Raw genomic sequence first — 21,941 nt, 5'->3', positions numbered from 1 at the left:
TGTTAATGGCGCTTGGCCAACAAACACATATGCTCTCTGGCCACCCCTCCAGAGTTAGAAAACTCTAAGTCTCACTTTCTTAGTAGGTACGTGCAAGTTGGTGCCGTGGCTTAGTTGGTTAAAGCGCCTGTCTAGTAAACAGGAGATTCTGGGTTCGAATCCCAGCGGTGCCTTTGCTGGTGATGAAGTGGCACCTTGGACTTAGAGGTTTTGGTCTCCGTAAAAGGGGGTGCAGAGGAGTGCTAGAGCATCATGCAATTTAATTTGCGAACCACCCCTCAGATGCTGCCCAGAGTCATCTCAGCAATGCAGCATGGCTCAGCTGGTCAAAGAGCTTGCCTTGCAAACACGTGATCCTTGGTTTAGGACTGCTGCAAGCCTGGAAAGAGCTACTTCATGTGGCGCAGAGTGTAGCGCATTGGACTATTAGTCTGCGATTTGAGGCCATTTGAAGTTTGTGGGTTTGAGTCAAAACAGATTGGTGACTTCTGGCCTTTTGTTTATCATTAAATTGCACGCTTATGCCCTCGGGCAACAGAAAGTTGTGAAAAATCTCATAAGCTGACCAGCCCGTGGACCTTTGTCCTCACCGCTGAATGTTTTGGTCAACCTACTCACCCTCCTAGTGCTCTGCTTGGCGCTGTGGCTTAGTTGGTCAAAGCGTCTGTCTCGTAAACAGGAGATCCTGGGTTCAAATCCCAGTGGTGCCTTTAGCATCCCTTGTGTGCCTCAAGCATGTGCTTTTCTGAAATCGGACTGCAAACAGGGATAGCAAAGGCAGCAGGCGATTCCATTTCCAAACCACATCCTGATAATGCTAACGCTCTTTTGAACAGGTCTACAGTTGCTGATAGGCTCTGTGGCACAATAGATAGCAAACTGGACTTCTAGACTGCCAGATGAGGCCATTCAAAGGTTAACTAATGGCACTTGGCCAACACACCCAGAGGCTAGCTGGCCTCCCGAATCAGTTGTCAAAAAAACCATTTTAGGCTGTGCAGAGCCTGGCTGTTAGCCTCTTATCTGGATGCTTTTATCCTCTAAGTGCCGCTCCCTGGGAGAGTGTGTGCAGGTTGGCGTCGTGGCTCAGTTGGTTTAAGCATGTGTCGTAAATAGGACATACTGAATTCGGTCCCACTTTATATTAAGTGGCCTTAACTACTATGTACTTACATCAAAAATGAATACATGTACTTATTGTGTTCATTTTGTATTGTTAATTGGTTTTGCTGCTATTGAGGTGGGAAACAGGTAAGGTTAGGGACAGATTTGGTGGTATGGGTAAGTATAAGGGTGTGTTAAGGTGGGAGGGATGGGTCAACCATGTAATTATACATGTAATTACAGAAATTAATTACAGATGTAATTACGTGCAGATATTTTTCAAATATAAGTACAATGTAAAAACATGCATGTACACAATAAGGGATTTGTACCAAATTAATAGTTAAAATTTAAGTACATAGTAGTTAAGGCCACTTAATATAAAGTGGGTCCCTGAATTCAAATCCCAGCACTGTCTTTGCTGGTAATCAAACACCACCTTGGGTTGTGTTTTTTTGCTTTGCGCAATCAGGTGGTACAGAGTCAGGAAAAAAAAGCTCCACACATGTCTCTGTGGCACAATGGATAGCGAATTGGACTTCTAGACTGCCAAATGAGGCCATTCAAAGGTTGTGGGTTTGAGTCCCACCAGAGTCGTTACTTTTGGCATTCTGTTAATGGCGCTTGGCCAACAAACACACATGCTCTCTGGCTACCCCTCCAGAGTTATAAAACTCTAAATCTCACTTTCTTACTAGATACATGCAAGTTGGTGCCGTGGCTTAGTTGATTAAAGCGCCTGTCTAGTAAACAGGAGATCCTGGGTTCGAATCCCAGCAGTGCCTTTGCTGGTGATGAAGTAGCGCCTTGGGCTGAGAGGTTTTGGTCTCCGTAAAAAGGGGTGCAGAGGAGTGCTAGAGCAGCATGCAATTTAATTTGCGAACCACCCCTCAGATGCTGCCCAGAGTCATCTCAGCAATGCAGCATGGCTCAGCTGGTCAAAGAGCTTGCCTTGCAAACACGTGGTCCTTGGTTTAGGACTGCTGCAAGCCTGGAAGGAGCTACTGCAATCCGCAGAGTGTAGCGGATTGGACTATTAGTCTGCGATTTGAGGCCATTTGAAGTTTGTAGGTTTGAGTCAAAACAGATTGGTGACTTCTGGCCTTTTGTTTATCATTAAATTGCAAGCTTATGCCCTCGGGCAACAGAAAGTTGTGAAAAATCTAATAAGCTGACCAGCCCGTGGACCTTTGTCCTCACCGCTGGATGTTTTGATCAACTTACTCACCCTCCTATTGCTCTTCTTGGTGCTGTGGCTTAGTTGGTTAAAGCGTCTGTCTCGTAAACAGGAGATCCTGGGTTCAAATCCCAGCGGTGCCTTTAGCATCCCTTGTCTGCCTCAAGCATGTGCTTTTCTGAAATCGGACTGCAAAAAAAGGGATAGCAAAGGCAGCAGGCGATTCCATTTCCAAACCACATCCTGATAATGCTAACGCTCTTTTGAACAGGTCAACAGTTGCTGATAGGCTCTGTGGCACAATAGATAGCAAACTGGACTTCTAGACTGCCAGATGAGGCCATTCAAAGGTTAACTAATGGCACTTGGCCAACAAACCCAGAGGCTAGCTGGCCTCCCGGATCAGTTGTCAAAAAAACCATTTTAGGCTGTGCAGAGCCTGGCCGTTAGCCTCTTATCTGGATGCTTTTATCCTCTAAGTGCCGCTCCCTGGGAGAGTGTGTGCAGGTTGGCGCCGTGGCTTAGTTGGTTTAAGCTTGTGTCGTAATTAGGACATACTGAATTCGGTCCCACTTTATATTAAGTGGCGTTAACTACTATGTACTTACATCAAAAAATGAATACATTTACTTATTGTGTTCATATTGTATTGTTAATAGGTTTTGCTGCTATTGAGGTGGGAAACAGGTAAGGTTAGGGACAGATTTGGTGGTATGGGTAAGTATAAGGGTGTGTTAAGGTGTGAGGGATGGGTCAACCATGTAATTATACATGTAATTACAGAAATTAATTACAGATGTAATTACGTGCAGATATTTTTCAAATATAAGTACAATGTAAAAACATGCATGTACACAATAAGGGATTTGTACCAAATTAATAATTAAAATTTAAGTACATAGTAGTTAAGGCCACTTAATATAAAGTGGGTCCCTGAATTCAAATCCCAGCACTGTCTTTGCTGGTAATCAAACACCACCTTGGGTTGTGTGTTTTTGATTTGCGCAATCAGGCGGTACAGAGGAGCGTCAGAGCAGCATGTGATTTCATTTGCCAACCACCCCTCAGCTGCTGACGAAGAATTCTGACCCAAATCAACAATGCAGCAGGGCGCCGTGGCTTAGCTGGTCAAAGCGCTTGTCTTGTAAACAGGAGATCCTGGGTTCGATTCCCAGCGGTGCCTTTTAACAGGTGGCTCTACTCATTGGGCTCTTTCTTGGAAAGGAAGCCCTTACAGATCATCCACTTTTCCAACCACATACCAATTGCAGAGAGACCCACATATCTTGTCCTTCCCGCTCACCAAATGCCTGAACTCAATTCAACGGACTGGCACAAGCCAGGAAAAAAAAAGCTTCACACGTGTCTCTGTGGCGCAATGGATATCGCATTAGACTTCTAGACTGCCAAATGAGGCCATTCAAAGGTTGTGGGTTCGAGTCCCACCAGAGTCGTTACTTTTGGCATACTGTTTATGGCGCTTGGCCAACAAACACACATGCTCTCTGTCCACCCCTCCAGAGTTATAAAACTCTAAATCTCAATTTCTTACTAGATACATGCAAGTTGGTGCTGTGGCTTAGTTGGTTAAAGCGCCTGTCTAGTAAACAGGAGATCCTAGGTTCGAATCCCAGCGGTGCCTTTGCTGGTGATGAAGTAGCGCCTTGGGCTGAGAGGTTTTGGTCTCCGTAAAAGGGGGTGCAGAGGAGTGCTAGAGCAGCATGCAATTTAATTTGCGAACCACCCCTCGGATGCTGCCCAGGGTCATCTCAGCAATGCAGCATGGCTCACCTGGTCAAAGAGCTTGCCTTGCAAACACGTGATCCTTGGTTTAGGACTGCTGCAAGCCTGGAAGGAGCTACTGCATGTGGCGCAGAGTGTAGCGCATTGGACTATTAGTCTGCGATTTGAGGCCGTTTGAGTCAAAACAGATTGGTGACTTCTGGCCTTTTTTTATCATTAAATTGCAAGCTTATGCCCTCGGGCAACAGAAAGTTGTGAAAAATCTCATAAGCTGACCAGCCCGTGGACCTTTGTCCTCACCGCTGGATGTTTTGATCAACCTACTCACCCTCCTAGTGCTCTGCTTGGCGCTGTGGCTTAGTTGGTCAAAGCGTCTGTCTCGTAAACAGGAGATCCTGGGTTCAAATCCCAGCGGTGCCTTTAGCATCCCTTGTGTGCCTCAAGCATGTGCTTTTCTGAGATCGGACTGCAAACAGGGATAGGAAAGGCAGCAGGCGATTCCATTTCCAAACCACATCCTGATAATGCTAACGCTCTTTTGAACAGGTCAACAGTTGCTGATAGGCTCTGTGGCACAATAGATAGCAAACTGGACTTCTAGACTGCCAGATTAGGCCATTCAAAAGTTAACTAATGGCACTTGGCCAACAAACCCAGAGGCTAGCTGGCCTCCCGAATCAGTTGTCAAAAAAACCATTTTAGGCTGTGCAGAGCCTGGCCGTTAGCCTCTTATCTGGATGCTTTTATCCTCTAAGTGCCGCTCCCTGGGAGAGTGTGTGCAGGTTGGCGCCGTGGCTTAGTTGGTTTAAGCATGTGTCGTAAATAGGACATACTGAATTCGGTCCCACTTTATATTAAGTGGCCTTAACTACTATGTACTTACATCAAAAATGAATACATGTACTTATTGTGTTCATATTGTATTGTTAATTGGTTTTGCTGCTATTGAGGTGGGAAACAGGTAAGGTTAGGGACAGATTTGGTGGTATGGGTAAGTATAAGGGTGTGTTAAGGTGTGAGGGATGGGTCAACCATGTAATTATACATGTAATTACAGAAATTAATTACAGATGTAATTATGTGCAGATATTTTTCAAATATAAGTACAATGTAAAAACATGCATGTACACAATAAGGGATTTGTACCAAATTAATAATTAAAATTTAAGTACATAGTAGTTAAGGCCACTTAATATAAAGTGGGTCCCTGAATTCAAATCCCAGCACTGTCTTTGCTGGTAATCAAACACCACCTTGGGTTGTGTTTTTTTGCTTTGCGTAATCAGGTGGTACAGAGTCAGGAAAAAAAAGCTCCACACATGTCTCTGTGGCGCAATGGATAGCGAATTGGACTTCTAGACTGCCAAATGAGGCCATTCAAAGGTTGTGGGTTCGAGTCCCACCAGAGTCGTTACTTTTGGCATTCTGTTAATGGCGCTTGGCCAACAAACACACATGCTCTCTGGCCACCCCTCCAGAGTTATAAAACTCTAAATCTCACTTTCTTACAAGATACATGCAAGTTGGTGCCGTGGCTTAGTTGGTTAAAGCGCCTGTCTAATAAACAGGAGATTCTGGGTTTGAATCCCAGCAGTGCCTTTGCTGGTGATGAAGTAGCGCCTTGGGCTGAGAGGTTTTGTTCTCCGTAAAAGGGGGTGCAGAGGAGTGCTAGAGCAGCATGCAATTTAATTTGCGAACCACCCCTCAGATGCTGCCCAGAGTCATCTCAGCAATGCAGCATGGCTCACCTGGTCAAAGAGTTTGCCTTGCAAACACGTGATCCTTGGTTTAGGACTGCTGCAAGCCTGGAAGGAGCTACTGCATGTGGCGCAGAGTGTAGCGCATTGGACTATTAGTCTGCGATTTGAGGCTGTTTGAGTCAAAACAGATTGGTGACTTCTGGCCTTTTTTTATCATTAAATTGCAAGCTTATGCCCTCGGGCAACAGAAAGTTGTGAAAAATCTCATAAGCTGACCAGCCCGTGGACCTTTGTCCTCACCGCTGGATGTTTTGATCAACCTACTCACCCTCCTAGTGCTCTGCTTGGCGCTGTGGCTTAGTTGGTTAAAGCGTCTGTCTCGTAAACAGGAGATCCTGGATTCAAATCCCAGCGGTGCCTTTAGCATCCCTTGTGTGCCTCAAGCATGTGCTTTTCTGAGATCGGACTGCAAACAGGGATAGGAAAGGCAGCAGGCGATTCCATTTCCAAACCACATCCTGATAATGCTAACGCTCTTTTGAACAGGTCAACAGTTGCTGATAGGCTCTGTGGCACAATAGATAGCAAACTGGACTTCTAGACTGCCAGATTAGGCCATTCAAAAGTTAACTAATGGCACTTGGCCAACAAACCCAGAGGCTAGCTGGCCTCCCGAATCAGTTGTCAAAAAAACCATTTTAGGCTGTGCAGAGCCTGGCCGTTAGCCTCTTATCTGGATGCTTTTATCCTCTAAGTGCCGCTCCCTGGGAGAGTGTGTGCAGGTTGGCGCCGTGGCTTAGTTGGTTTAAGCATGTGTCGTAAATAGGACATACTGAATTCGGTCCCACTTTATATTAAGTGGCCTTAACTACTATGTACTTACATCAAAAATGAATACATGTACTTATTGTGTTCATATTGTATTGTTAATAGGTTTTGCTGCTATTGAGGTGGGAAACAGGTAAGGTTAGGGACAGATTTGGTGGTATGGGTAAGTATAAGGGGTGTGTTAAGGTGTGAGGGATGGGTCAACCATGTAATTATACATGTAATTACAGAAATTAATTACAGATGTAATTACGTGCAGATATTTTTCAAATATAAGTACAATGTAAAAACATGCATGTACACAATAAGGGATTTGTACCAAATTAATAATTAAAATTTAAGTACATAGTAGTTAAGGCCACTTAATATAAAGTGGGTCCCTGAATTCAAATCCCAGCACTGTCTTTGCTGGTAATCAAACACCACCTTGGGTTGTGTTTTTTTGCTTTGCGCAATCAGGTGGTACAGAGCCAGGAAAAAAAAGCTCCACACATGTCTCTGTGGCGCAATGGATAGCGCATTGGACTTCTAGACTGCCAAATGAGGCCATTCAAAGGTTGTGGGTTCGAGTCCCACCAGAGTCGTTACTTTTGGCATTCTGTTAATGGCGCTTGGCCAACAAACACACATGCTCTCTGTCCACCCCTCCAGAGTTATAAAACTCTAAATCTCAATTTCTTACTAGATACATGCAAGTTGGTGCCGTGGCTTAGTTGGTAAAAGCGCCTGTCTAGTAAACAGGAAATCCCTGGGTTCGAATCCCAGTGGTGCCTTTGCTGGTGATGAAGTAGCGCCTTGGGCTGAGAGGTTTTGGTCTCCGTAAAAGGGGGTGCAGAGAAGTGCTAGAGCAGCATGCAATTTAATTTGCGAACCGCCCCTCAGATGCTGCCCAGAGTCATCTCAGCAATGCAGCATGGCTCACCTGGTCAAAGAGCTTGCCTTGCAAACACGTGCTCCTTGGTTTAGGACTGCTGCAAGCCTGGAAGGAGCTACTGCATGTGGCGCAGAGTGTAGCGCATTGGACTATTAGTCTGCGATTTGAGGCCATTTGAAGTTTGTGGATTTGAGTCAAAACAGATTGGTGACTTCTGGCCTTTTGTTTATCATTAAATTGCAAGCTTATGCCCTCGGGCAACAGAAAGTTGTGAAAAATCGAATAAGCTGACCAGCCCGTGGACCTTTGTCCTCACCGCTGGATGTTTTGATCAACTTACTCACCCTCCTAGTGCTCTTCTTGGCGCTGTGGCTTAGTTGGTTAAAGCGTCTGTCTCGTAAACAGGCGATCCTGGGTTCAAATCCCAGCGGTGCCTTTAGCATCCCTTGTGTGCCTCAAGCATGTGCTTTTCTGATATCGGACTGCAAACAGGGATAGCAAAGGCAGCAGGCGATTCCATTTCCAAACCACATCCTGATAATGCTAACGCTCTTTTGAACAGGTCAACAGTTGCTGATAGGCTCTGTGGCACAATAGATAGCAAACTGGACTTCTAGACTGCCAGATGAGGCCATTCAAAGGTTAACTAATGGCACTTGGCCAACAAACTCAGAGGCTAGCTGGCCTCCCGAATCAGTTGTCAAAAAAACCATTTTAGGCTGTGCAGAGCCTGGCCGTTAGCCTCTTATCTGGATGCTTTTATCCTCTAAGTGCCGCTCCCTGGGAGAGTGTGTGCAGGTTGGCGCCGTGGCTTAGTTGGTTTAAGCTTGTGTCGTAAATAGGACATACTGAATTCGGTCCCACTTTATATTAAGTGGCCTTAACTACTATGTACTTACATCAAAAAATGAATACATGTACTTATTGTGTTCATATTGTATTGTTAATAGGTTTTGGTGCTATTGAGGTGGGAAACAGGTAAGGTTAGGGACAGATTTGGTGGTATGGGTAAGTATAAGAGTGTGTTAAGGTGTGAGGGATGGGTCAACCATGTAATTATACATGTAATTACAGAAATTAATTACAGATGTAATTACGTGCAGATATTTTTCAAATATAAGTACAATGTAAAAAACATGCATGTACACAATAAGGGATTTGTACCAAATTAATAATTAAAATTTAAGTACATAGTAGTTAAGGCCACTTAATATAAAGTGGGTCCCTGAATTCAAATCCCAGCACTGTCTTTGCTGGTAATCAAACACCACCTTGGGTTGTGTTTTTTTGCTTTGCGCAATCAGGCGGTACAGAGCCAGGAAAAAAAAGCTCCACACATGTCTCTGTGGCGCAATGGATAGTGCATTGGACTTCTAGACTGCCAAATGAGGCCATTAAAAGGTTGTGGGTTCGAGTCCCACCAAAGTCGTTACTTTTGGCATTCTGTTAATGGCGCTTGGCCAACAAACACACATGCTCTCTGTCCTCCCCTCCAGAGTTATAAAACTCTAAATCTCAATTTCTTACTAGATACATGCAAGTTGGTGCCGTGGCTTAGTTGGTTAAAGCGCCTTTCTAGTAAACAGGAGATCCTTGGTTCGAATTCCCGTGGTGCCTTTGCTGGTGATGAAGTAGCGCCTTCGGCTGAGAAGATTTGGTCTCCGTAAAAGGGGGTGCAGAGGAGTGCTAGAGCAGCATGCAATTTAATTTGCGAACGACCCCTCAGATGCTGCCCAGAGTCATCTCAGCAATGCAGCATGGCTCACCTGGTCAAAGAGCTTGCCTTGCAAACACGTGATCCTTGGTTTAGGACTGCTGCAAGCCTGGAAGGAGCTACTGCATGTGGCGCAGAGTGTAGCGCATTGGACTATAAGTCTGTGATTTGAGGCCATTTGAAGTTTGTGGGTTTGAGTCAAAACAGATTGGTGACTTCTGGCCTTTTGTTTATCATTAAATTGCAAGCTTATGCCCTCGGGCAACAGAAAGTTGTGAAAAATCTCATAAGCTGACCAGCCCGTGGACCTTTGTCCTCACCGCTGGATGTTTTGATCAACCTACTCACCCTCCTAGTGCTCTGCTTGGCGCTGTGGCTTAGTTGGTCAAAGCGTCTGTCTCGTAAACAAGAGATCCTGGGTTTAAATCCCAGCGGTGCCTTTAGCATCCCTTGTGTGCCTCAAGCATGTGCTTTTCTGAGATCGGACTGCAAACAGGGATAGGAAAGGCAGCAGGCGATTCCATTTCCAAACCACATCCTGATAATGCTAACGCTCTTTTGAACAGGTCAACAGTTGCTGATAGGCTCTGTGGCACAATAGATAGCAAACTGGACTTATAGACTGCCAGATTAGGCCATTCAAAAGTTAACTAATGGCACTTGGCCAACAAACCCAGAGGCTAGCTGGCCTCCCGAATCAGTTGTCAAAAAAACCATTTTAGGCTGTGCAGAGCCTGGCCGTTAGCCTCTTATCTGGATGCTTTTATCCTCTAAGTGCCGCTTCCTGGGAGAGTGTGTGCAGGTTGGCGCCGTGGCTTAGTTGGTTTAAGCATGTGTCGTAAATAGGACATACTGAATTCGGTCCCACTTTATATTAAGTGGTCTTAACTACTATGTACTTACATCAAAAATGAATACATGTACTTATTGTGTTCATATTGTATTGTTAATTGGTTTTGCTGCTATTGAGGTGGGAAACAGGTAAGGTTAGGGACAGATTTGGTGGTATGGGTAAGTATAAGGGTGTGTTAAGGTGTGAGGGATGGGTCAACCATGTAATTATACATGTAATTACAGAAATTAATTACAGATGTAGTTACGTGCAGATATTTTTCAAATATAAGTACAATGTAAAAACATGCATGTACACAATAAGGGATTTGTACCAAATTAATAATTAAAATTTAAGTACATAGTAGTTAAGGCCACTTAATATAAAGTGGGTCCCTGAATTCAAATCCCAGCACTGTCTTTGCTGGTAATCAAACACCACCTTGGGTTGTGTGTTTTTGATTTGCGCAATCAGGCGGTACAGAGGAGCGTCAGAGCAGCATGCGATTTCATTTGCCAACCACCCCTCAGCTGCTGACGAAGAATTCTGACCCAAGTCAACAATGCAGCAGGGCGCCGTGGCTTAGCTGGTCAAAGCGCTTGTCTTGTAAACAGGAGATCCTGGGTTCGATTCCCAGCGGTGCCTTTTAACAGGTGGCTCTGCTCATTGGGCTCTTTCTTGGAAAGGAAGCCCTTACAGATCATCCACTTTTCCAACCACATACCAATTGCAGAGAGACCCACATATCTTGTCCTTCCCGCTCCCCAAATGCCTGAACTCAATTCAACGGACTGGCACAAGCCAGGAAAAAAAAAGCTTCACACATGTCTCTGTGGTGCAATGGATAGGGCATTGGACTTCTAGACTGCCAGATGAGGCCATTCAAAGGTTGTGGGTTCGAGTCCCACCAGAGTCGTTACTTTTGGCATTCTGTTAATGGCGCTTAGCCAACAAACACATATGCTCTCTGGCCACCCCTCCAGAGTTATAAAACTCTACATCTCACTTTCTTAGAAGGTACATGCAAGTTGGTGCTGTGGCTTAGTTGGTTAAAGCGCCTGTCTAGTAAACAGGAGATCCTGGGTTCGAATCCCAGCGGTGCCTTTGCTGGTGATGAAGTGATGCCTTGGGCTTAGAGGTTTTGGTCTCCGTAAAAGGGGGTGCAGAGGAGTGCTAGAGCAGCATGCAATTTAATTTGCGAACCACCCCTCAGATGCTGCCCAGAGTCATCTCAGCAATGCAGCATGGCTCAGCTGGTCAAAGAGCTTGCCTTGCAAACACGTGATCCTTGGTTTAGGACTGCTGCAAGCCTGGAAGGAGGTACTGCATGTGGCGCAGAGTGTAGCGCATTGGACTATTAGTCTGCGATTTGAGGCCATTTGAAGTTTGTGGGTTTGAGTTATAACAGATTGGTGACTTCTGGCCTTTTGTTTATCATTAAATTGCATGCTTATGCCCTCGGGCAACAGAAAGTTGTGAAAAATCTCATAAGCTGACCAGCCCGTGGACCTTTGTCCTCACCGCTGGATGTTTTGATCAACTCACCCTCCTAGTGCTCTGCTTGGCGCTGTGGCTTAGTTGGTAAAAGCGTCTGTCTCGTAAACAGGAGATCCTGGGTTCAAATCCCAGCGGTGCCTTTAGCATCCCTTGTGTGCCTCAAGCATGTGCTTTTCTGAGATCGGACTGCAAACAGGGATAGCAAAGGCAGCAGGCGATTCCATTTCCAAACCACATCCTGATAATGCTAACACTCTTTTGAACAGGTCAACAGTTGCTGATAGGCTCTGTGGCACAATAGATAGCAAACTGGACTTCTAGACTGCCAGATGAGGCCATTCAAAGGTTAACTAATGGTAATTGGCCAACAAACCCAGAGGCTAGCTGGCCTCCCGAATCAGTTGTCAAAAAAACCATTTTAGGCTGTGCAGAGCCTGGCCGTTAGCCTCTTATCTGGATGCTTTTATCCTCTAAGTGCCGCTCCCTGGGAGAGTGTGTGCAGGTTGGCGCCGTGGCTTAGTTGGTTTAAGCTTGTGTCGTAAATAGGACATACTGAATTTGGTCCCACTTTATATTAAGTGGCCTTAACTACTATGTACTTACATCAAAAAATTAATACATGTACTTATTGTGTTCATATTGTATTGTTAATTGGTTTTGCTGCTATTGAGGTGGGAAACAGGTAAGGTCAGGGACAGATTTGGTGGTATGTGTAAGTATAAGGGTGTGTTAAGGTGTGAGGGATGGGTCAACCATGTAATTATACATGCAATTACAGAAATTAATTACAGATGTAATTACGTGCAGATATTTTTCAAATATAAGTACAATGTAAAAACATGCATGTACACAATAAGGGATTTGTACCAAATTAATAATTAAAATTTAAGTACATAGTAGTTAAGGCCACTTAATATAAAGTGGGTCCCTGAATTCAAATCCCAGCACTGTCTTTGCTGGTAATCAAACACCACCTTGGGTTGTGTTTTTTTGCTTTGCGCAATCAGGCGGTAGAGAGTCAGGAAAAAAAAGCTCCACACATGTCTCTGTGGCGCAATGGATAGCGCATTGGACTTCTAGACTGCCAAATGAGGCCATTCAAAGGTTGTGGGTTTGAGTCCCACCAGAGTCGTTACTTTTGGCATTCTGTTAATGGCGCTTGGCCAACAAACACACATGCTCTCTGTCCACCCCTCCAGAGTTATAAAACTCTAAATCTCAATTTCTTACTAGATACATGCAAGTTGGTGCCGTGGCTTAGTTGGTTAAAGCGCCTGTCTAGTAAACAGGAGATCCTGGGTTCAAATCCCAGCGGTGCCTTTGCTGGTGATGAAGTAGTGCCTTGGGCTGAGAGGTTTTGGTCTCCGTAAAAGGGGATGCAGAGGAGTGCTAGAGCAGCATGCAATTTAATTTGCGAACCACCCCTCAGATGCTGCCCAGAGTCATCTCAGCAATGCAGCATGGCTCAGCTGGTCAAAGAGCTTGCCTTGCAAACACGTGATCCTTGGTTTAGGACTGCTGCAAGCCTGGAAGGAGCTACTGCATGTGGCGCAGAGTGTAGCGCATTGGACTATTAGTCTGCGATTTGAGGCCATTTGAAGTTTGTGGGTTTGAGTCAAAACAGATTGGTGACTTCTGGCCTTTGGTTTATCATTAAATTGCAAGCTTATGCCCTCGGGCAACAGAAAGTTGTGAAAAATCTCATAGGCTGACCAGCCCGTGGACCTTTGTCCTCACCGCTGGATGTTTTGATCAACCTACTCACCCTCCTAGTGCTCTGCTTGGCGCTGTGGCTTAGTTGGTCAAAGCGTCTGTCTTGTAAACAGGAGATACTGGGTTCAAATCCCAGCGGTGCCTTTAGCATCCCTTGTGTGCCTCAAGCATGTGCTTTTCTGAGATCGGGCTGCAAACAGGGATAGGAAAGGCAGCAGGCGATTCCATTTCCAAACCACATCCTGATAATGCTAACGCTCTTTTGAACAGGTCAACAGTTGCTGATAGGCTCTGTGGCACAATAGATAGCAAACTGGACTTCTAGACTGCCAGATTAGGCCATTCAAAAGTTAACTAATGGCACTTGGCCAACAAACCCAGAGGCTAGCTGGCCTCCCGAATCAGTTGTCAAAAAAACCATTTTAGGCGGTGCAGAGCCTGGCCGTTAGCCTCTTATCTGGATGCTTTTATCCTCTAAGTGCCGCTCCCTGGGAGAGTGTGTGCAGGTTGGCACCGTGGCTTAGTTGGTTTAAGCATGTGTCGTAAATAGGACATACTGAATTCGGTCCCACTTTATATTAAGTGGCCTTAACTACTATGTACTTACATCAAAAATGAATACATGTACTTATTGTGTTCATATTGTATTGTTAATTGGTTTTGCTGCTATTGAGGTGGGAAACAGGTAAGGTTAGGGACAGATTTGGTGGTATGGGTAAGTATAAGGGTGTGTTAAGGTGTGAGGGATGGGTCAACCATGTAATTATACATGTAATTACAGAAATTAATTACAGATGTAATTACGTGCAGATATTTTTCAAATATAAGTACAATGTAAAAACATGCATGTACACAATAAGGGATTTGTACCAAATTAATAATTAAAATTTAAGTACATATTAGTTGAGGCCACTTAATATAAAGTGGGTCCCTGAATTCAAATCCCAGCACTGTCTTTGCTGGTAATCAAACACCACCTTGGGTTGTGTTTTTTTGCTTAGCGCAATCAGGCGGTACAGAGCCAGGAAAAAAAAGCTCCACACATGTCTCTGTGGCGCAATGGATAGCGCATTGGACTTCTAGACTGCTAAATGAGGTGATTCAAAGGTTGTGGGTTCGTGTCCCACCAGAGTCGTTACTTTTGGCATTCTGTTAATGGCGCTTGGCCAACAAACACACATGCTCTCTGTCCACCCCTCCAGAGTTATAAAACTCTAAATCTCAATTTCTTACTAGAGACATGCAAGTTGGTGCCGTGGCTTAGTTGGTTAAAGCGCCTGTCTAGTAAACAGGGGACCCTGGGTTCGAATCCCAGCGGTGCCTTTGCTGGTGATGAAGTAGCGCCTTGGGCTGAGAGGTTTTGGTCTCCGTAAAAGGGGGTGCAGAGGAGTGCTAGAGCAGCATGCAATTTAATTTGCGAAACACCCCTCAGATGCTGCCCAGAGTCATCTCAGCAATGCAGCATGGCTCACCTGGTCAAAGAGCTTGCCTTGCAAACACGTGATCCTTGGTTTAGGACTGCTGCAAGCCTGGAAGGAGCTACTGCATGTGGCGCAGAGTGTAGCGCATTTGACTATTAGTCTGCGATTTGAGGACATTTGAAGTTTGTGGATTTGAGTCAAAACAGATTGGTGACTTCTGGCCTTTTGTTTATCATTAAATTGCAAGCTTATGCCCTCGGGCAACAGAAAGTTGTGAAAAATCTCATAAGCTGACCAGCCCGTGGACCTTTGTCCTCACCGCTGGATGTTTTGATCAACCTACTCACCCTCCTAGTGCTCTGCTTCGCGCTGTGGCTTAGTTGGTCAAAGCGTCTATTTCGTAAACAGGAGATACTGGGTTCAAATCCCAGCGGTGCCTTTAGCATCCCTTGTGTGCCTCAAGCATGTGCTTTTCTGAGATCGGGCTGCAAACAGGGATAGGAAAGGCAGCAGGCGATTCCATTTCCAAATCACATCCTGATAATGCTAACGCTCTTTTGAACAGGTCAACAGTTGCTGATAGGCTCTGTGGCACAATAGATAGCAAACTGGACTTCTAGACTGCCAGATTAGGCCATTCAAAAGTTAACTAATGGCACTTGGCCAACAAACCCAGAGGCTAGCTGGTCTCCCGAATCAGTTGTCAAAAAACCATTTTAGGCTGTGCAGAGCCTGGCCGTTAGCCTCTTATCTGGATGCTTTTATCCTCTAAGTGCCGCTCCCTGGGAGTGTGTGTGCAGGTTGGCGCCGTGGCTTAGTTGGTTTAAGCATGTGTCGTAAATAGGACATACTGAATTCGGTCCCACTTTATATTAAGTGGCACTTAACTACTATGTACTTACATCAAAAATGAATACATGTACTTATTGTGTTCATATTGTATTGTTAATTGGTTTTGCTGCTATTGAGGTGGGAAACAGGTAAGGTTAGGGACAGATTTGGTGGTATGGGTAAGTATAAGGGTGTGTTAAGGTGTGAGGGATGGGTCAACCATGTAATTATACATGTAATTACAGAAATTAATTACAGATGTAATTACGTGCAGATATTTTTCAAATATAAGTACAATGTAAAAACATGCATGTACACAATAAGGGATTTGTACCAAATTAATAATTAAAATTTAAGTACATAGTAGTTAAGGCCACTTAATATAAAGTGGGTCCCTGAATTCAAATCCCAGCCCTGTCTTTGCTGGTAATCAAACACCACCTTGGGTTGTGTGTTTTTGCTTTGCGCAATCAGGTTGTACAGAGTCAGGAAAAAAAAGCTCCACACATGTCTCTGTGGCGCAATGGATAGCGCATTGGACTTCTAGACTGCCAAATGAGGCCATTCAAAGGTTGTGGGTTCGAGTCTAACCAGAGTCGTTACTTTTGGAATTCTGTTAATGGCGCTTGGCCAACAAACTCACATGCTCTCTGGCCACCCCTCCAGAGTTATAAAACTCTAAATCTCACTTTCTTACTAGATACATGCAAGTTGGTGCCGTGGCTTAGTTGGTTAAAGCGCCTGTCTAGTAAACAGGAGATCCTGGGTTTGAATCCCAGTGGTGCCTTTGCTGTTGATGAAGTAGCGCCTTGGGCTGAGTGATTTTGATCTCCGTAAAAGGGGGTGCAGAGGAGTGCTAGAGCAGCATGCAATTTAATTTGCGAACCACCCCTCAGATGCTGCCCAGAGTCATCTCAGCAATGCAGCATGGCTCAGCTGGTCAAAGAGCTTGCCTTGCAAACACGTGCTCCTTGGTTTAGGACTGCTGCAAGCCTGGAAGGAGCAACTGCATGTAGCGCATTGGACTATTAGTCTGCGATTTGAGGCCATTTGAAGTTTGTGGGTTTGAGTCAAAACAGATTGGTGACTTCTGGCCTTTTGTTTATCATTAAATTGCAAGCTTATGCCCTCGGGCAACAGAAAGTTGTGAAAAATCTAATAAGCTGACCAGCCCGTGGACCTTTGTCCTCACCGCTGGATGTTTTGATCAACTTACTCACCCTCCTAGTGCTCTTCTTGGCGCTGTGGCTTAGTTGGTTAAAGCGTCTGTCTCGTAAACAGGAGATCCTGGGTTCAAATCCCAGCGATGCCTTTAGCATCCCTTGTGTGCCTCAAGCATGTGCTTTTCTGAAATCGGACTGCAAAAAGGGATAGCAAAGGCAGCAGGCGATTCCATTTCCAAACCACATCCTGATAATGCTAACGCTCTTTTGAACAGGTCAACAGTTGCTGATAGGCTCTGTGGCACAATAGATAGCAAACTGGACTTCTAGATTGCCAGATGAGCCCATTCAAAGGTTAACTAATGGCACTTGGCCAACAAACCCAGAGGCTAGCTGGCCTCCCGAATCAGTTGTCAAAAAAACCATTTTAGGCTGTGCAGAGCCTGGCCGTTAGCCTCTTATCTGGATGCTTTTATCCTCTAAGTGCCGCTCCCTGGGAGAGTGTGTGCAGGTTGGCGCCGTGGCTTAGTTGGTTTAAGCATGTGTCGTAAATCGGACATACTGAATTCGGTCCCACTTTATATTAAGTGGCCTTAACTACTATGTACTTACATCAAAAATGAATACATGTACTTATTGTGTTCATATTGTATTGTTAATTGGTTTTGCTGCTATTGAGGTGGGAAACAGGTAAGGTTAGGGACAGATTTGGTGGTATGGGTAAGTATAAGGGTGTGTTAAGGTGTGAGGGATGGGTCAACCATGTAGTTATACATGTAATTACAGAAATTAATTACAGATGTAATTACGTGCAGATATTTTTCAAATATAAGTACAATGTAAAAACATGCATGTACACAATAAGGGATTTGTACCAAATTAATAATTAAAATTTAAGTACATATTAGTTGAGGCCACTTAATATAAAGTGGGTCCCTGAATTCAAATCCCAGCACTGTCTTTGCTGGTAATCAAACACCACCTTGGGTTGTGTTTTTTTGCTTAGCGCAATCAGGCGGTACAGAGCCAGGAAAAAAAAAGCTCCACACATGTCTCTGTGGCGCAATGGATAGTGCATTGGACTTCTAGACTGCCAAATGAGGCGATTCAAAGGTTGTGGGTTCGTGTCCCACCAGAGTCGTTACTTTTGGCATTCTGTTAATGGCGCTTGGCCAACAAACACAAATGCTCTCTGTCCACCCCTCCAGAGTTATAAAACTCTAAATCTCAATTTCTTACTAGAGACATGCAAGTTGGTGCCGTGGCTTAGTTGGTTAAAGCGCCTGTCTAGTAAACAGGAGATCCTGGGTTCGAATCCCAGCGGTGCCTTTGCTGGTGATGAAGTAGCGCCTTGGGCTGAGAGGTTTTGGTCTCCGTAAAAGGGGGTGCAGAGGAGTGCTAGAGCAGCATGCAATTTAATTTGCGAACCACCCCTCAGATGCTGCCCAGAGTCATCTCAGCAATGCAGCATGGCTCAGCTGGTCAAAGAGCTTGCCTTGCAAACACGTGCTCCTTGGTTTAGGACTGCTGCAAGCCTGGAAGGAGCAACTGCATGTAGCGCATTGGACTATTAGTCTGCGATTTGAGGCCATTTGAAGTTTGTGGGTTTGAGTCAAAACAGATTGGTGACTTCTGGCCTTTTGTTTATCATTAAATTGCAAGCTTATGCCCTCGGGCAACAGAAAGTTGTGAAAAATCTAATAAGCTGACCAGCCCGTGGACCTTTGTCCTCACCGCTGGATGTTTTGATCAACTTACTCACCCTCCTAGTGCTCTTCTTGGCGCTGTGGCTTAGTTGGTTAAAGCGTCTGTCTCGTAAACAGGAGATCCTGGGTTCAAATCCCAGCGATGCCTTTAGCATCCCTTGTGTGCCTCAAGCATGTGCTTTTCTGAAATCGGACTGCAAAAAGTGATAACAATGGCAGCAGGCGATTCCATTTCCAAACCACATCCTGATAATGCTAACGCTCTTTTGAACAGGTCAACAGTTGCTGATAGGCTCTGTGGCACAATAGATAGCAAACTGGACTTCTAGATTGCCAGATGAGCCCATTCAAAGGTTAACTAATGGCACTTGGCCAACAAACCCAGAGGCTAGCTGGCCTCCCGAATCAGTTGTCAAAAAAACCATTTTAGGCTGTGCAGAGCCTGGCCGTTAGCCTCTTATCTGGATGCTTTTATCCTCTAAGTGCCGCTCCCTGGGAGAGTGTGTGCAGGTTGGCGCCGTGGCTTAGTTGGTTTAAGCATGTGTCGTAAATCGGACATACTGAATTCGGTCCCACTTTATATTAAGTGGCCTTAACTACTATGTACTTACATCAAAAATGAATACATGTACTTATTGTGTTCATATTGTATTGTTAATTGGTTTTGCTGCTATTGAGGTGGGAAACAGGTAAGGTTAGGGACAGATTTGGTGGTATGGGTAAGTATAAGGGTGTGTTAAGGTGTGAGGGATGGGTCAACCATGTAGTTATACATGTAATTACAGAAATTAATTACAGATGTAATTACGTGCAGATATTTTTCAAATATAAGTACAATGTAAAAACATGCATGTACACAATAAGGGATTTGTACCAAATTAATAATTAAAATTTAAGTACATATTAGTTGAGGCCACTTAATATAAAGTGGGTCCCTGAATTCAAATCCCAGCACTGTCTTTGCTGGTAATCAAACACCACCTTGGGTTGTGTTTTTTTGCTTAGCGCAATCAGGCGGTACAGAGCCAGGAAAAAAAAGCTCCACACATGTCTGTGTGGCGCAATGGATAGTGCATTGGACTTCTAGACTGCCAAATGAGGCGATTCAAAGGTTGTGGGTTCGTGTCCCACCAGAGTCGTTACTTTTGGCATTCTGTTAATGGCGCTTGGCCAACAAACACAAATGCTCTCTGTCCACCCCTCCAGAGTTATAAAACTCTAAATCTCAATTTCTTACTAGAGACATGCAAGTTGGTGCCGTGGCTTAGTTGGTTAAAGCGCCTGTCTAGTAAACAGGAGATCCTGGGTTCGAATCCCAGCGGTGCCTTTGCTGGTGATGAAGTAGCGCCTTGGGCTGAGAGGTTTTGGTCTCCGTAAAAGGGGGTGCAGAGGAGTGCTAGAGCAGCATGCAATTTAACTTGCGAACCACCCCTCAGATGCTGCCCAGAGTCATCTCAGCAATGCAGCATGGCTCACCTGGTCAAAGAGCTTGCCTTGCAAACATGTGATCCTTGGTTTAGGACTGCTGCAAGCCTGGAAGGAGCTACTGCATGTGGCGCAGAGTGTAGCGCATTTGACTATTAGTCTGCGATTTGAGGACATTTGTGGATTTGAGTCAAAACAGATTGGTGACTTCTGGCCTTTTGTTTATCATTAAATTGCAAGCTTATGCCCTCGGGCAACAGAAAGTTGTGAAAAATCTCATAAGCTGACCAGCCCGTGGACCTTTGTCCTCACCGCTGGATGTTTTGATCAACCTACTCACCCTCCTAGTGCTCTGCTTGGTGCTGTGGCTTAGTTGGTCAAAGCGTCTGTCTCGTAAACAGGAGATACTGGGTTCAAATCCCAGCGGTGCCTTTAGCATCCCTTGTGTGCCTCAAGCATGTGCTTTTCTGAGATCGGGCTGCAAACAGGGATAGGAAAGGCAGCAGGCGATTCCATTTCCAAATCACATCCTGATAATGCTAACGCTCTTTTGAACAGGTCAACAGTTGCTGATAGGCTCTGTGGCACAATAGATAGCAAACTGGACTTCTAGACTGCCAGATTAGGCCATTCAAAAGTTAACTAATGGCACTTGGCCAACAAACCCAGAGGCTAGCTGGTCTCCCGAATCAGTTGTCAAAAAACCATTTTAGGCTGTGCAGAGCCTGGCCGTTAGCCTCTTATCTGGATGCTTTTATCCTCTAAGTGCCGCTCCCTGGGAGTGTCTGTGCAGGTTGGCGCCGTGGCTTAGTTGGTTTATGCATGTGTCGTAAATAGGACATACTGAATTCGGTCCCACTTTATATTAAGTGGCCTTAACTACTATGTACTTACATCAAAAATGAATACATGTACTTATTGTGTTCATATTGTATTGTTAATTGGTTTTGCTGCTATTGAGGTGGGAAACAGGTAAGGTTAGGGACAGATTTGGTGGTATGGGTAAGTATAAGGGTGTGTTAATGTGTGAGGGATGGGTCAACCATGTAATTATACATGTAATTACAGAAATTAATTACAGATGTAATTACGTGCAGATATTTTTCAAATATAAGTACAATGTAAAAACATGCATGTACACAATAAGGGATTTGTACCAAATTAATAATTAAAATTTAAGTACATAGTAGTTAAGGCCACTTAATATAAAGTGGGTCCCTGAATTCAAATCCCAGCACTGTCTTTGCTGGTAATCAAACACCACCTTGGGTTGTGTGTTTTTGATTTGCGCAATCAGGCGGTACAGAGGAGCGTCAGAGCAGCATGCGATTTCATTTGCCAACCACCCCTCAGCTGCTGACGAAGAATTCTGACCCAAGTCAACAATGCAGCAGGGCGCCGTGGCTTAGCTGGTCAAAGCGCTTTTCTTGTAAACAGGAGATCCTGGGTTCGATTCCCAGCGGTACCTTTTAACAGGTGGCTCTGCTCATTGGGCTCTTTCTTGGAAAGGAAGCCCTTACAGATCATCCACTTTTCCAACCACATACCAATTGCAGAGAGACCCACATATCTTGTCCTTCCCGCTCCCCAAATGCCTGAACTCAATTCAACGGACTGGCACAAGCCAAGAAAAAAAAAAGCTTCACACATGTCTCTGTGGTGCAATGGATAGGGCATTGGACTTCTAGACTACCAGATGAGGCCATTCAAAGGTTGTGGGTTCGAGTCCCACCAGAGTCGTTACTTTTGGCATTCTATTAATGGCGCTTGGCCAACAAACACACATGCTCTGTGGCCACCCCTCCAGAGTTATAAAACTCTAAATCTCACTTTCTTACTACATACATGCAAGTTGGTGCCGTGGCTTAGTTGGTTAAAGCGCCTGTCTAGTAAACAGGAGATCCTGGGTTCGAATCCCAGTGGTGCCTTTGCTGGTGATGAAGTAGCGCCTTGGGCTGAGAGGTTTTGGTCTCCGTAAAAGGGGGTGCAGAGGAGTGCTAGAGCAGCATGCAATTTAATTTGCGAACCACCCCTCAGATGCTGCCCAGAGTCATCTCAGCAATGCAGCATGGCTCAGCTGGTCAAAGAACTTGCCTTGCAAACACGTGCTGCTTGGTTTAGGACTGCTGCAAGCCTGGAAGGAGCTGCAGAGTGTAGCGCATTGGACTATTAGTCTGCGATTTGAGGCCATTTGAAGTTTGTGGGTTTGAGTC

General features: G+C 44.9%; 28 non-coding genes across 28 annotated transcripts; all 28 read left to right on the top strand.

Annotated features, from left to right (window-relative positions):
* The first annotated feature begins 99 nt into the window (after positions 1–99).
* trnat-agu (transfer RNA threonine (anticodon AGU)) lies at positions 100–173 on the top strand. Its single transcript has one exon. It is a non-coding gene; the product is annotated as a tRNA-Thr (tRNA).
* Positions 174–636: 463 nt separating this feature from the next.
* trnat-cgu (transfer RNA threonine (anticodon CGU)) lies at positions 637–710 on the top strand. The gene has a single exon. It is a non-coding gene; the product is annotated as a tRNA-Thr (tRNA).
* Positions 711–1,815: 1,105 nt separating this feature from the next.
* Positions 1,816–1,889, top strand: trnat-agu (transfer RNA threonine (anticodon AGU)). Its single transcript has one exon. It is a non-coding gene; the product is annotated as a tRNA-Thr (tRNA).
* A 461-nt stretch (positions 1,890–2,350) lies between these two features.
* trnat-cgu (transfer RNA threonine (anticodon CGU)) lies at positions 2,351–2,424 on the top strand. The gene has a single exon. It is a non-coding gene; the product is annotated as a tRNA-Thr (tRNA).
* Positions 2,425–3,390: 966 nt separating this feature from the next.
* Positions 3,391–3,464, top strand: trnat-ugu (transfer RNA threonine (anticodon UGU)). Its single transcript has one exon. It is a non-coding gene; the product is annotated as a tRNA-Thr (tRNA).
* A 385-nt stretch (positions 3,465–3,849) lies between these two features.
* Positions 3,850–3,923, top strand: trnat-agu (transfer RNA threonine (anticodon AGU)). The gene has a single exon. It is a non-coding gene; the product is annotated as a tRNA-Thr (tRNA).
* Positions 3,924–4,370: 447 nt separating this feature from the next.
* On the top strand, positions 4,371–4,444 carry trnat-cgu (transfer RNA threonine (anticodon CGU)). The gene has a single exon. It is a non-coding gene; the product is annotated as a tRNA-Thr (tRNA).
* Positions 4,445–6,070: 1,626 nt separating this feature from the next.
* On the top strand, positions 6,071–6,144 carry trnat-cgu (transfer RNA threonine (anticodon CGU)). Its single transcript has one exon. It is a non-coding gene; the product is annotated as a tRNA-Thr (tRNA).
* Positions 6,145–7,046: 902 nt separating this feature from the next.
* Positions 7,047–7,136, top strand: trnar-ucu (transfer RNA arginine (anticodon UCU)). The gene is given in 2 exon segments: positions 7,047–7,083; positions 7,101–7,136. It is a non-coding gene; the product is annotated as a tRNA-Arg (tRNA).
* Positions 7,137–7,250: 114 nt separating this feature from the next.
* trnat-agu (transfer RNA threonine (anticodon AGU)) lies at positions 7,251–7,325 on the top strand. Its single transcript has one exon. It is a non-coding gene; the product is annotated as a tRNA-Thr (tRNA).
* A 463-nt stretch (positions 7,326–7,788) lies between these two features.
* trnat-cgu (transfer RNA threonine (anticodon CGU)) lies at positions 7,789–7,862 on the top strand. The gene has a single exon. It is a non-coding gene; the product is annotated as a tRNA-Thr (tRNA).
* A 1,644-nt stretch (positions 7,863–9,506) lies between these two features.
* trnat-cgu (transfer RNA threonine (anticodon CGU)) lies at positions 9,507–9,580 on the top strand. Its single transcript has one exon. It is a non-coding gene; the product is annotated as a tRNA-Thr (tRNA).
* A 963-nt stretch (positions 9,581–10,543) lies between these two features.
* Positions 10,544–10,617, top strand: trnat-ugu (transfer RNA threonine (anticodon UGU)). The gene has a single exon. It is a non-coding gene; the product is annotated as a tRNA-Thr (tRNA).
* Positions 10,618–11,002: 385 nt separating this feature from the next.
* trnat-agu (transfer RNA threonine (anticodon AGU)) lies at positions 11,003–11,076 on the top strand. The gene has a single exon. It is a non-coding gene; the product is annotated as a tRNA-Thr (tRNA).
* Positions 11,077–11,535: 459 nt separating this feature from the next.
* Positions 11,536–11,609, top strand: trnat-cgu (transfer RNA threonine (anticodon CGU)). The gene has a single exon. It is a non-coding gene; the product is annotated as a tRNA-Thr (tRNA).
* Positions 11,610–12,511: 902 nt separating this feature from the next.
* trnar-ucu (transfer RNA arginine (anticodon UCU)) lies at positions 12,512–12,601 on the top strand. The gene is given in 2 exon segments: positions 12,512–12,548; positions 12,566–12,601. It is a non-coding gene; the product is annotated as a tRNA-Arg (tRNA).
* A 114-nt stretch (positions 12,602–12,715) lies between these two features.
* Positions 12,716–12,789, top strand: trnat-agu (transfer RNA threonine (anticodon AGU)). Its single transcript has one exon. It is a non-coding gene; the product is annotated as a tRNA-Thr (tRNA).
* Positions 12,790–13,252: 463 nt separating this feature from the next.
* Positions 13,253–13,326, top strand: trnat-ugu (transfer RNA threonine (anticodon UGU)). Its single transcript has one exon. It is a non-coding gene; the product is annotated as a tRNA-Thr (tRNA).
* Positions 13,327–14,227: 901 nt separating this feature from the next.
* trnar-ucu (transfer RNA arginine (anticodon UCU)) lies at positions 14,228–14,317 on the top strand. Its single transcript is given in 2 exon segments — positions 14,228–14,264; positions 14,282–14,317. It is a non-coding gene; the product is annotated as a tRNA-Arg (tRNA).
* Positions 14,318–14,431: 114 nt separating this feature from the next.
* Positions 14,432–14,505, top strand: trnat-agu (transfer RNA threonine (anticodon AGU)). Its single transcript has one exon. It is a non-coding gene; the product is annotated as a tRNA-Thr (tRNA).
* Positions 14,506–16,147: 1,642 nt separating this feature from the next.
* On the top strand, positions 16,148–16,221 carry trnat-agu (transfer RNA threonine (anticodon AGU)). The gene has a single exon. It is a non-coding gene; the product is annotated as a tRNA-Thr (tRNA).
* Positions 16,222–16,672: 451 nt separating this feature from the next.
* Positions 16,673–16,746, top strand: trnat-cgu (transfer RNA threonine (anticodon CGU)). The gene has a single exon. It is a non-coding gene; the product is annotated as a tRNA-Thr (tRNA).
* Positions 16,747–17,852: 1,106 nt separating this feature from the next.
* Positions 17,853–17,926, top strand: trnat-agu (transfer RNA threonine (anticodon AGU)). Its single transcript has one exon. It is a non-coding gene; the product is annotated as a tRNA-Thr (tRNA).
* A 451-nt stretch (positions 17,927–18,377) lies between these two features.
* Positions 18,378–18,451, top strand: trnat-cgu (transfer RNA threonine (anticodon CGU)). Its single transcript has one exon. It is a non-coding gene; the product is annotated as a tRNA-Thr (tRNA).
* Positions 18,452–19,556: 1,105 nt separating this feature from the next.
* trnat-agu (transfer RNA threonine (anticodon AGU)) lies at positions 19,557–19,630 on the top strand. The gene has a single exon. It is a non-coding gene; the product is annotated as a tRNA-Thr (tRNA).
* Positions 19,631–20,086: 456 nt separating this feature from the next.
* On the top strand, positions 20,087–20,160 carry trnat-cgu (transfer RNA threonine (anticodon CGU)). The gene has a single exon. It is a non-coding gene; the product is annotated as a tRNA-Thr (tRNA).
* A 962-nt stretch (positions 20,161–21,122) lies between these two features.
* On the top strand, positions 21,123–21,196 carry trnat-ugu (transfer RNA threonine (anticodon UGU)). Its single transcript has one exon. It is a non-coding gene; the product is annotated as a tRNA-Thr (tRNA).
* Positions 21,197–21,582: 386 nt separating this feature from the next.
* Positions 21,583–21,656, top strand: trnat-agu (transfer RNA threonine (anticodon AGU)). Its single transcript has one exon. It is a non-coding gene; the product is annotated as a tRNA-Thr (tRNA).
* The last annotated feature ends 285 nt before the right edge of the window (positions 21,657–21,941 follow it).

This window comes from Carassius carassius, chromosome 1 (genome assembly GCF_963082965.1).
Source record: "Carassius carassius chromosome 1, fCarCar2.1, whole genome shotgun sequence".
NCBI lineage: Eukaryota > Metazoa > Chordata > Actinopteri > Cypriniformes > Cyprinidae > Carassius > Carassius carassius.
This window is presented reverse-complemented; position numbering and strand designations above follow the sequence as displayed.